The sequence below is a fragment of the Mesocricetus auratus genome, unplaced genomic scaffold (genome assembly GCF_017639785.1).
Source record: "Mesocricetus auratus isolate SY011 unplaced genomic scaffold, BCM_Maur_2.0 Super-Scaffold_15014, whole genome shotgun sequence".
Classification (NCBI taxonomy): domain Eukaryota; kingdom Metazoa; phylum Chordata; class Mammalia; order Rodentia; family Cricetidae; genus Mesocricetus; species Mesocricetus auratus.
The window spans coordinates 20,570,916-20,583,061 of NW_024429186.1; positions in this window are offsets into that span (position 1 = coordinate 20,570,916).

Consider the following 12,146-nt stretch of genomic DNA (forward strand, 5'->3'; position numbering starts at 1 on the left):
AGCCATTGGTATTTCTGTTGGTTTCCTTTGAAAACATGAAAGTGACATGTTTTCCTGAATGGTAGTTTCCAGCAGCGTAACGCTCTGAGCTATGTCCGGGTTATTGCTGGCTGAGGTGGTATGCTATGCTACTTCATATTTCTGAAGAGAACCCCATCGAATGGCTACACTGAAGTTTGGTTTTCCATCTCCTGTTTTAATGAGATTAAAAATAAAACTCACAACAGCATTTACATACAAGTCTTTGGGACTATGCATTTATTTCTTCTGGATTAACTGGGGAGAAAGATCACTAGCTCTTATGTTAACATGTTTAACTTCATACAAAACCACCAGCTGTCCCCAGAGTGATCCCGTGATGCTACACAGCCATCACTAGTGTGGAAGTATTCTTGCCGTCATGGTGATTTGTGTCTGGAATGTATGAAGAGTTCTGCATGTGCATGCGTTTATGCCATCTGAGGCTGCAGAGGGTTTTGCTTCTTTCCCAGTGTGTCTGCTTTGTTTCAGAGGTTGCTGCCTTGTGCTGGCTGGAACTTTCAGGTACAACACTGGGGAGGGTTAAGAACATACATTCTCACCGTGTTTGCAATCTTAGGAAGAACATCTTTTAGTGTGAACTCTTTTCCCCCTTCCCCTCTTCTTTTTCTTTTTTGTTTTTAAATCCCTCTACCTAGGGAAAATTTCTTCTGTTTCCAGTTTCCTGAGCTTTCTCCCCCACACCCCCAAATCTTCCCCATCCTCTCCCTCTTCTCTGTTTCTCTTTAGATGAAGGGACTCTCCCATGGATATCAGCCAGCCATGGTGTATTAAGTTGTAGTGAGGCTAGACACCTCCTCTTTTACTAAGGCTGGATGAAGCAATCTGGTAGGAGGAACTGGCCCCCAAAACAGGCCGCAGAGTCAGAGACAGCCCCTGCTCTCACTGCTAGGAGTCTAATAAGAAGACCAAATCACACAGTTGTAACATATATGCAGCGAGCCTATGTCAGTTCCATGCAGATTCCCTGGTTGTGGTTTCTATCTCTGTGAGCCTCTATGAGCCAAGGTTATTTGGTTCTGTGGGTTTTCTTATGGTGTCCTTGACCCCCCCTGCCTCCTACAATCCTCCTCCTCCTGCTCTTCTGCAGGATTCTCCAAGCTCCACTTAATGTTTGGCTGTGGGTCTCTGCATCTGTTTCTACCAGTTACCGAATGAAGCCTCTGATGACAACTGGGCACCAATCTATGAGTATAGCAGAATATCATTAGGAATAATTTCATGACTTTTTCTCCAAGTCTTGTTTGGTTATATCCTAGGTCTCTGTGGTATATACCACTTCTGGGTCCTGGCTGTCAGGGGTAAGTTCCCTCCCAGGGTATGGGTCTTGAGCTGGGCCAGTCATTAGTTGGTCACTCCCACAATTTCTATGCCATTCTTACCCCAGTACATTTTGTAGGCAGGACAAATTATAAATTGAAGGGCTTGTGGCTGTGTGGTGTCCTAGTCCCCCCTCTGGAAGTCTTGTCTGGTTACAGGAGATGGCTGGAATCCCCTGTTGCTAGGAGTCCTAGCTAAGCTCACTCTCATAGATCCTGGGTGTTTCCATTGCACTAGGTTTCTAGCTCATCCCAGAGATGGCCCCCAGATTCTACTTGTCTCTCCCAGTACTGTCTCTCTCCATCCTCCTCCGCCTGATCCCTCCTGTTCCATCCCTGCCCTCAGTCCATTGTTTCCCCTTCATGAAAGGATTTATGCACCGCCACTTGAGCCCTCCTTGTTACTTAGCTTCATTGAGCCTATGGATTGTACCATGGTTCTCCTTTATGTTACAGCTATACTTATAAGTGAGTATACACCATGTTTCTCTTTCTGGGTTTGGGTTACCTCAGGGTGATCTTTTCTAGTTCCATCCATTTCCCAGCAAATTTTATGATGCCATTTTTTGTTTGTTTGTTTGTTTGTTTGTTTTGAGACAGGGTTTCTCTGTATTGTTTTGGAGCCTGTCCTGGAACTCTCTCTGTAGACCAGGCTGGCCTCAAACTCAGAGATCCACCTGCCTCTGCCTCCTGAGTGCAGGGATTAAAGGCGTAGGATGCCATTGCTTTTAACAGTTGAGTAATACTCCATTGTGTAAATATACCACATTTTCTTTGTCCATTCTTCAGTTGAGTGACATCTAGGTTGTTCTTAGTTTCTGGCCATCACAAATCAGGCTTTTATGAACATTGCAGAGCAAGTGTCCTTGTGGTATGGAGGAGCCCCAAAGTGTTATAGCTGGGTGTTAAGGTAGATTAATTGCTAATTTTTCTGAGAAATCACCACACTGATTTCCAAAATGGCTGTACAATGGTATACTTCCACCAGCAGTGAAGGAATGTTCCCTTTGCTCCACATCCTCTCCAGAATGAGCTGTCACTTGTGCTTTTGATCTTAGCCATTCTGACAGATATAAAGTATAATCTCAGTGTTGTTTTGATTTGCATTTCCCTGATGGCTTAAGGATGTTCAACATTTTTTTTAAATTTAGAAATCTTATTTTACATATCAATCACAGTTTCCTCTCCCTCCCATCCTCCCATGCCCCCCCCACTGACCCCTTCACCTCACCTCCCTTCCACTCCCCAGGGAGGATAAGGCCTTCCATTTCTTTTAGTGATTCTCTGACATTTGTAATCCCTCTGTTGAGAATTCTCTATACAGAGAATTCTCTGTACCCGCATTTTTAAAAATTGGTTTATTTGGTTTGTTGATGTCTAGTTTCTTGAATTCTTTACATATATTGCATATTAGCCATTTGTCAGATATGGGGCTGGTGAAGATTTTTCTTATTCTGTGGGTGCTGTTTTATCCTTTGCACAGTGTCATTTTCCTTTAAGAAGCTTTTCAGTATTTGGAGGTCTCATTTGTTAATTATCAAACTTGGTGCCTGTGCAATTTATGTTTTCTTCAGGAAGTTGTCTCCCCTGCCAATTTTTCAAGATTTTTCCCTACTTTCTCCTCTATCAGGTTCGTTGTATCTGGTTTTATGTTGAAGCCTTTGATCCACTTGGATTTGAGTGCAGGGTGATAGATGTGGATCTATTTGCATTCTTCTACATGCCTACTTCCAATTAGACCAGCACTGTTTTGAAGATGCTTCGTTTTTAATTGTATAATTTTGTCTTGTCAAAAATCAAGTGTCTTCTGGATCTTCAGTTTGAGTCAATTGATAAATCTGTCTATTTTTATGCTAATACCATGTGGTTTTTATTACTATTTATCTGCCATACAGCTTGAAATCAGGGATGGTGATACCTCTCAAAGTTCTTTTATTGAGTAAGGGTGTTTCCATCTATGCCCATGTGCAATATTGCCTTAGTTTTGTTTCATTATTATATCTTTGTCTGGTTTGGGTACTGGGTAATCGTTTCTGAAACTAGCTGGGAAATGGTCTCTCTTCCTTGATTTTCTCCAACACTTTGTGAGATTCTTAAGTTGTAGAATTTATGAGTTCACTCATTCAAGGTCCAGTCAAAAGACAGAAGACAGAACCCACCTACCCCCTGAAAAAAAGTAACACAAAGAATGATAAACTACCACATGAGATGAACTACTAAGAACTAAAGGAGCTCTAATGGACTTCCATGCCTGAAATCCCAACACCCAGGAGGCTGAGATAGGAGGAGCTTGATTAGAGGATAGCCTATGCTTTATTGTAGAACAGAGCCTCATCTCTACCCGCTTCTGTTAAAAAAAAAAGCAAAAGCAGTGATAGAGACCAGCTACTTTCCTTGGCTGAAGTAGCCTACCAAGGACAAAGTGGAAAACAGTATTGGTAGAGGTCTTTCTTACAAACTAATGTCTAGCTCACACTGAAGGTGATTTAACTGCAGCTCTGAAGGTCTAGACATTTTCTAAAATGCATGCTAGGGCTGGCAAGTAGGAAAGTTGCTTTCTGGAGTAGACACAAGCAAATGACAACATGCCAAACACTTAAAAATCCCTGAAAAATGTTAGGGCACGTGCAATGCTGTTGATGCGTACGTGTAAATCTCACTTCAAAGGTAGTACTAGTTCGTTCTTGACAAAATATGAGTGTGTGCAGTCCAGGAACACAGATTTAGGTTAACCCAAATACCATGTTCCCATGTGGTAGCATTTTCATGAAGATCTTATAGTAACAGAACAACAGAAGTCATCAGTCAAGGCACTTTTAAAGATAAATTGGTGGCAATATGAGTAGATGGGTTACAGAAAAATGGGGGAAGTTTACAGCTATGGGCCCCAGTTGCTATCTGATGACATTCCTGGTCTGGGTTGATAGAATCCAAGCTTCTGTTCATAAAACCTCGAAAGGGTTTATTTGGTGGTCACAAGGATGCTAAGGTCAAACAGAGTTGGTGTTGAATGTCTACTAAGAGATATAGGAGCAGGAGAGCTGACCCCTCTCCCCTTGTATGCCCCCTACAGCAATCAGGAGAGAGGGCCATGCACCTTGCCTGGGTGAAACAGTAGAGCTTGCCCTGGTATCGTGACTGTAGGCGACTGGTATCTGAGGATGGGAGAGCAAGAGAACTGACCCCATTGCATTGAGTAAGATGGCAGAGGCAGTACCGGAGAGCAAACCCAGGTAGTGATGATGAGGGAAAGCTGGCAGGCTGACCCACCCAGCTACCACCTAGGCCCAGAACCAGAGCTATGAGTTAGCCCACCCCAACATCCACCTCATCTCTGAAGTGTTGGAACAGATGAAGGGGATGCACCTGCAGATCCAAAATAGCAGGATCTCCATGACACAGGAAAACAACAGGCTATCCAAGAGGAGCCCCAGTGAGAGCCATGATCAGTGGCATAGCAGAAGCCAGAGGCCTCCAGCCAGACAAATGACTTGTGGCAATGAACACTTACTTGCAAATGAAGATGAATGGACTAAAGGGTAAACTGTGAGACTCAATGGGCCACACTACAGCTTCTGTGACAAGTTTCTACCCCCCCTCTCTGTCTCTGTCTCTGTCTTGTTTTTGTTTTTTCTTTAAAGTTGTTTTTTTTGGGGGGGGGAAGTTGTCAAGGATGAAGAGCAAATGAGAAATGGATGGGGAGATGAATGAGCAGGATTAGAATGCATGATGTGAAATCCACAAAGAATCAATTCAAGTTTAAAAAACTTTAAAAAAGAGGTATTAAGGGATAAAGATAACCCAAGATAACTTGGTTCCAGACCTGAGTATTCCAGCTCTCTATAGTTACTGAAATTCTAGTCACCCAATCAGCCTCGGAGAATCTTTAACTTAGATGCTATTTTTTTCTGGGAACCTTAGTTCTATTATCTTATAAATAATAACTTCTCAAGAAAGTCTTGAGTAGTCCATCCCCAGTCTTGTGTGTCTAGTATCATTTTCCTCAGCTGCTCTCTGACTTTCCAAATGGCAGAATTTAAAATCTATGACATAGGAGCTAGAAAGATGGCTTGGAGGTTAAGAATGCTTACTGCTCTTGAGTGCGACCTGAGTTTGGCTCCCAGTGCCCGCATCAGGGTTTATGACTGCCCTATAATTCCAGTTCCAGGGGACCCAAGATCTCTGGCCTTTTCAGGCTCCTAAATTGTGTTCACAGACCCAGGAGAGGTGAAGTGAGTGAATCTCGGGGCTTTGGGAAGAGTTCTGGAGAAGGAAGTTGGCCTCCGTCAGTTGCATCTGCTCAGTCACACTCTCCATTGCTCTGGGTTTAATCAATGGCAGAAAGTTGCCTAGCCTTTTGGGATTGCATCATTTCTTTTCGTGAAACTTTGCAAATCCATGCCATTTGGGAACCAGCATGCTCAAGTAAAAGATTGTACATTCTTGCTGTACCACTCACACTATTTTTGGCAGCGAATGGATTGTTCCCATTCTTAGCGTCTTGAAATAATATCAGCAGGCATTTATTGAGAATTAGTTTGTAAGCTCCGTGGAAACAGGGATTAAGTTTGATTCCATGCAGAGCCGTATCTATAGTATCTAGCATAGGCTCTGACAATGCAGAGGAGACAAATAAGCAGCTATCCGTAGGTGTCTTAGCTACTGTTCTAGTGCTGTGAAGAGACAACATGAGCTAGGCAACTTATAAAGGAAAGCATTTAATTGAGGCATTGCTTAACAGTTTCTGAGGGTGAGTCCAGCTGGAAGACAGGCATGGTGTTAGAGCAATAGCTGGGAGCTTACTTCTGATCCAGAGGCCCGAGGCAGAGAGAGAGAAAGACTGGGCCTGGTGTAGGCTTTTGAAACCTCAAAGCCCACCCCCCAGTGACACCTCTTCCTACAAGGCCATTTTTTCTCCAATAAGGCCACACATTCCAATCCTTCCTTTAAAAAAAAAGCCACCAACTAGGGACCAAGGGACCATGCATTCAAATATATAAATCATACAAATATATAAACCTGTGGAGGCCATTCTCACTCAAACCACTATAGTAGGGTGGGTAGAGCTTTTGTGAGGTAGCAGATACATTGTGTTAAGTTTCTCTCATGAGTTACATCATTTTAGACCTGTAATGTTTGCAACTAAAATTCAGAGCATGTCAGAGAGTGCTGGCACCTGGTAGTCCTAGATTACCCAGGAAGCTGGGAATTGCCATTGATTACCATGTAAAACATATAAAACTACTTTTAAATAGGAAGAAGTGTGTGTGTGTGTGTGTGTGTGTGTATGTGTGTGTGTTTTCACATGCTTATATATACAGATACATATGGAGGTCAGAAGTCAGCATCAGGTGTCTTCTCCATTCTTCACCTTAATTTTTGAGATAGTGTCTCTCTGAACCTGGAGCTCACAGACTCATCTGTACTGCCTTGGCAGCAGTCATATGGATCTTCACATCTCCACCTCCCCAGTGCTGCTGGGGATCTGACTTCAGGACCTCAGGCAAGTACTTTACTGAGAACGAATTCCCTAGCCCAAACAGGGGTGGTTTTAAAAGTCTGTCTGACTAGTTGGCATGCTATTAAGCACAAAAATTTATTAATCTTACAAACAATGAGAGAAAACCTAAAGGCTGACATGTTCATTTACCCAGAGATACTTGGGTATTTGGGGGCTGAATGGGGGTGATTCTGAGTGATCAACAGTTAATCAAGAAAAGCTTCCACTTATCTTTTTGGAGATGTTGCCCTTCTGAGCCTCACATCCGTCTTAAAAATGTTCTTACCATGTTATTACAGTTCCTGAATAGGAGACATTGATTCTTTCAGGATTGGATTGATTTCCACGGTTCTAACGTTTCTGGAGGAAACCATGAGTTTTTGCAGGGGTGAAGAACAGAACTGGTTCCCTGTGTCTCTGGCACCACCCTTCCATCTCCATGGGGAGACACATTTGGGATGACTGTGTGTGTGTGTGCTTGTTTTGCTTAATACTAGAAGCCTGTGTTAAGTAGTGAGACTGATTTTGCCCTGCCTCTGGAGTAGTCTCCTTAGGTCAGACCTATGGATCAAATCAATCTTTTAGTGGCAGACATGGGCTGGAATTTGTAACTGGGATCTGGCGCTGGCATCCCCTCAACATGCTGGTCTTTGTGATCTCTGATGAATTAATTCAGACAAGACCCAGAGAACAGAAGACAAGCAGGGTCTTGAACAAAAGGAGTGACTCTCAAGGGAAAGAATGGAGAGTGGAGAGTGACCATTGTGCACATCCTTGTCAAGGTGGATTTTATGCTAATTTGTAACAGCAACAGATGTTTTTCTCTGACTAGGTAATTGATAGGTCTCTCTAGATAAGGGAGGGGAAAATAGTGTGCCTTTGTTCCTTAGCAGGGAGTCTCTGATTATAAAATTATAAAGGAGGGGTCCACTCTCAAATTTCTAAGCCTGCTAATATCTGACTCACTGTCTAACACAGATGATGTGGCTATATTCCTGTAAAAGCTTTGATGTCTCCCCACCCCAAACTCTGCTCTTTCTAGAGTAGAGTCTCCATCAACTCTAGGTGCACACTGAGCACATCTTAGGAGAATTGCAATCCGGATACCTGGGTTTGACCACAGAGAATCTGGTTGGTTGGTTTAGGGGAGGAGTTTGAGGATTGATTCTTATTTTATAAGCACTGCTGTAATTCTGATGTGTAGTCAAGACTGAGAACCATTCTTGTAGAAGAGGAAGGTGCTTCTGGGAGACATTTCTTACCCCTTATCTTCTCTATGTCCTTCCTCACCTACCTTGTGGTCTCTTGCTTCTGTAGAAGGTGTTCAAATGACCTTCAAAGACTGGAGCTAGCCAGTTTAGAAGGTCAATAAAGAAAACAGGCTATGAAACACAGAATGTTATATACTCAACAATGAGTTTTCCTTTAAATTATAAGTTAATTAATCAAAGAAATAAATATTAAACAAACCTGAGCTAGAAAGTTTGGTCATTTCCCTATAACCGGATTGTCCAGATATGGATAATATTCTAACAAATGGCAAAATGAGCCCAAAAGAGTACTTTTATATGAAAAGATCTGAGTAGAACTCAAAAGGAACTGAAACAAATGAAAATGACCAGTTATCTTGGAACAATAAAACATTTGCTATTTGCCATAGAACACCAGGCAGAATCAGTTTCCAGTTGGGCAGTTTGCCCACTAAGGAGCAGCTAATCCTTGGGCGGTTTGACAAAGTGAGGAAGAAAGGCTGCCTCATGGTGATTTCTGGAAGCACACTCCTGGTCACAGTGGGCTTTCTAAACACTTCAGTTGGTCATTCTAAGACTACCAATATGAACCTGCAAACAGAGCACAGACAAATAGAATCTAGCAATGAATGAAGTGATAGCACCATGCCAAATGCAGTTCAATGTTACAAGTCAAGGGTAGATCAATAGTGGGAATCTGCTAATGTAATTCAATGGACAAAGGAGAAGGAAAAGCTTGGATCTCAACAGATGTGGCTGGTGAAAGTCAATGTATGTGCTTGATGAATAACAAGAGTGTGATAAGTAATATTAGGAAGAACTCCACAAGGTATTTTCAGCATGCTAAGTCTGGAATCATTTGTTTATCCAGAAAGATTTTTTAATTGGCTAAATTTGTTTTTTGACAATATAATGAATGTACTCGGTGCATCCTGTTTGCTTTCAACCCCACCCTCTCTTATCTCTAATCCTAATCCTTCCAAACCCTGTAAGACAGGCTGTGGTGATATATTGTTTATGATTTATTAAAGCTTGCTTGAGGATGTATTAGATAAAAAAGGGGAATTGTGGTGATATATTATTTAGGATTTATTAAAACTTGCCTGAGAATTCAGAAAGCAAAGCCAGCCTCAAGCCATAGAAGGCAGGCACATATCAGGACTCTGGATTATGAGGTAGATGGATCTCTGTTAGTTCAAGGCATACTGACTACATGAAATTGATCCAATGCTAAGAGAAACAGCTCACACAAAGATGATGTCAGCACTTGGTATCACACTCCTTTAATCCCAGCATTAGAGAAGTATAAAAGATAGGAGCAGGGTCTTCAGTAGTCAGTCTCAAGATTCTCTTCAGCCACACTGAGGAGAGGCAGCAGTCTGAAGCTTGGTGGAGAGCTGGTGGACCATCCCTTTCAGCCGGAGGTAGATGTAAAACCTAGTGACTGGCTGCTTTGCTTTTCTGATCTTCAGGCAAGCTTTAATAATTCATAAATAACATATCACCACAACAGATACTATTATTCCCATTTTACCAATAAGAAAATAAAAACAAGGGAGAATCCTAGAGTCTCGCTGCCCATAGGAGACAACACTGAGATTTGAGCCTTCGTTTAGATTACCCTAGAAGGGAAGAGAATCAGCAATACTAGGAAACTTGAATGAAGAGAGACTGGAAGACAATTTTGTAAGGAATATATTTCTTCTAAATTTGTGTACTTTTTTGTGGTGTGTGTGTGTGTGTGTTCATGTGTGTATATAAGCATGAGTACACATACATGTGGTGATCAGAAGTCAGCTGTGGTTGTTATGCCTTAGCTGCCATTCACCTTGCTTCCTTAAGTCAGGGCAGACTAAGGCCTTGCCTGTCCATCCAGCTGCCAGGGTTATCTACTGAAAAAAGAAGATGACCTCATAAGAGCCGTAAGGGGTGGAGCTAAGCACGTCTATTTGTATTGCTCATCTTTGTCAGCAATTGTTGTCAACCATCTAACTGCCCATCAAAAGAGGTAGAAAGATAGACAGTGGTGCATTTATGCCACACAGTACTGATACTTTTGAAAAATTACCATTTCTCAAAGACATCATGTGGCAATTAAGTGTACCAGGTTTTCGTCAGGAATGGGGAATTGAATCTCATTCCTACCACTTCCTAACTCTGTGGTCTTGGAACACAATGTATCCCTTTGCTATTTGTGAAGGAAGATAACAGTAAAATAGTCACAGTAATAAGCACTTGACTTGTCTGGAGTTTATGAGAGTTAAAGGAGTTAGTATAATGTGTCCCTTTTAGTTCCTGTATACATGACTGAAGGAAATAACAGCAGTTCCCAGTGTTTGGTAAATACAGAGAGCTCCTTAAATAGAATTTCAGGTGCATTTACTTTGTATTATGCAGTATTTGTGTATATAGGAATGTATTTGTTTATTATGTGTGTAGTATTTTATAAAGTTATGAAAATTTATTTAAATAACACAAGACCAGGATTTAAAGTCATCCTTTTTAAAATTCATTCTGACTAAAGCAAAACATAACTCACTACTGACAGAAAGGCTCTGAGGTCCCCGAAGGGAAGCTGAGTGTCTACCAAGCTTGGAAACTCACTGTACCCCAGCAGGAAGTAAGGAGGGGTCCTAGCAGGAGGCAAGCACAAGCTCAGGTCACCATGGCAACCGCAATCCAGTATCAACTATGGAGCTTAGAAGGAAGAAAGTCTTTTTATCATTCAGACTCCTCCTCCCCAAATATTTTTTGGCTCTTTTTTTTTTACAGCAATCCTCGTTAGTCCATGGGTGCCACAGCAAGAACCACAAGCTTTGACCATAGGACCAAACGGCAAATGGGTGGTTTGGCACAAAAGCTGTTCTCCTAAATGGCCCTCCCTGACAAAGCTTACTTCTTGCAATGATGTGGACCCTTGGACATGGTTTAATAAGCATGATGAAAATGTGGCAGCCAGATGGGCCACTGGCTTCCTCTTCACAAGAGAATTAACAAATCTTTGAGCTCTTTGGAGGGCATGTTGGTCCTTAGATGAACTCATACTTTGGTAGCTCTTGCTAGGATGGTGTGATTTCTGCCTGACCTCTTCAGTGGCAGGGAACTCTGTTCCTTCACAGAGACGTCTTCATTGTGGGAGTCGGAATCCTCAGAAATGATTTGTCTTGAACCCGCAGATCTGCCTTTGTACCACTTCGGCCAATTCTAAGTCAGAATCAGCTCAAAGACGGCCTGATTCTTCTTATTTCTTTATTGTTTCTGAGTCTTTTTCTACTTCTAAGGTTTTTTTTTTGTTTTTTCCAGACAAGGTTTCTCTGTATTGTCTTGGAGGCTGTCCTGGAACTTGCTTTGTAGACCAGGCTGGCCTCGAACTCACAGAGATCCACCTGCCTCTGCCTCCCGAGTGCTGGGATTAGAGGCGTGCGCCACCAATGCCCGGCTACTTCTAAGTTTTATAACAGTTTAGAGCCCTGTTGTGGACAATTTTGGGATGTAGTATTTATTGCCTCTGATGGAGTATTTTGGGGACTCTGAGATACTCGGGTGTGCCTGTCACGCTTTTGAGTGCCATTTGAAATACTAATGCAGCCTCTCTTTGTCAACCCGAGTATTGTGATTTGAATTTACTTTTTTGTGTGAGACTCTGTGTGTGGCTGCATGTGTATAAATGTCCCTTTGTGCATGTGTGTGGGGGGGAGTTGCATGGTATGTGTGCATGCATGTGTGTGTGTATCTGTGTGCACTTGCATGCACACATGCACACACGTATGCACACAAATGCCCCAGAAGACAACTTCATGAAATTTCTCAGATACTGCCTGCTTATTTATTAAGACAGAGTCTCTCACTGGCCTGGGACTCATCACATAGGTTATACTGGCTACCTCTGTTCTCCAGAGATCCACTTGTCTTTACCTTCTCAGTGCTGGCTTTGCAAACATGTTACTATACCTGGCTTTTTCTTCTGACAGGGGGTCAGACTAACTGAACTGTCCCCTCAGACCTGACAGTGTCCTGTTGACTGTCCTTCTCAACTAA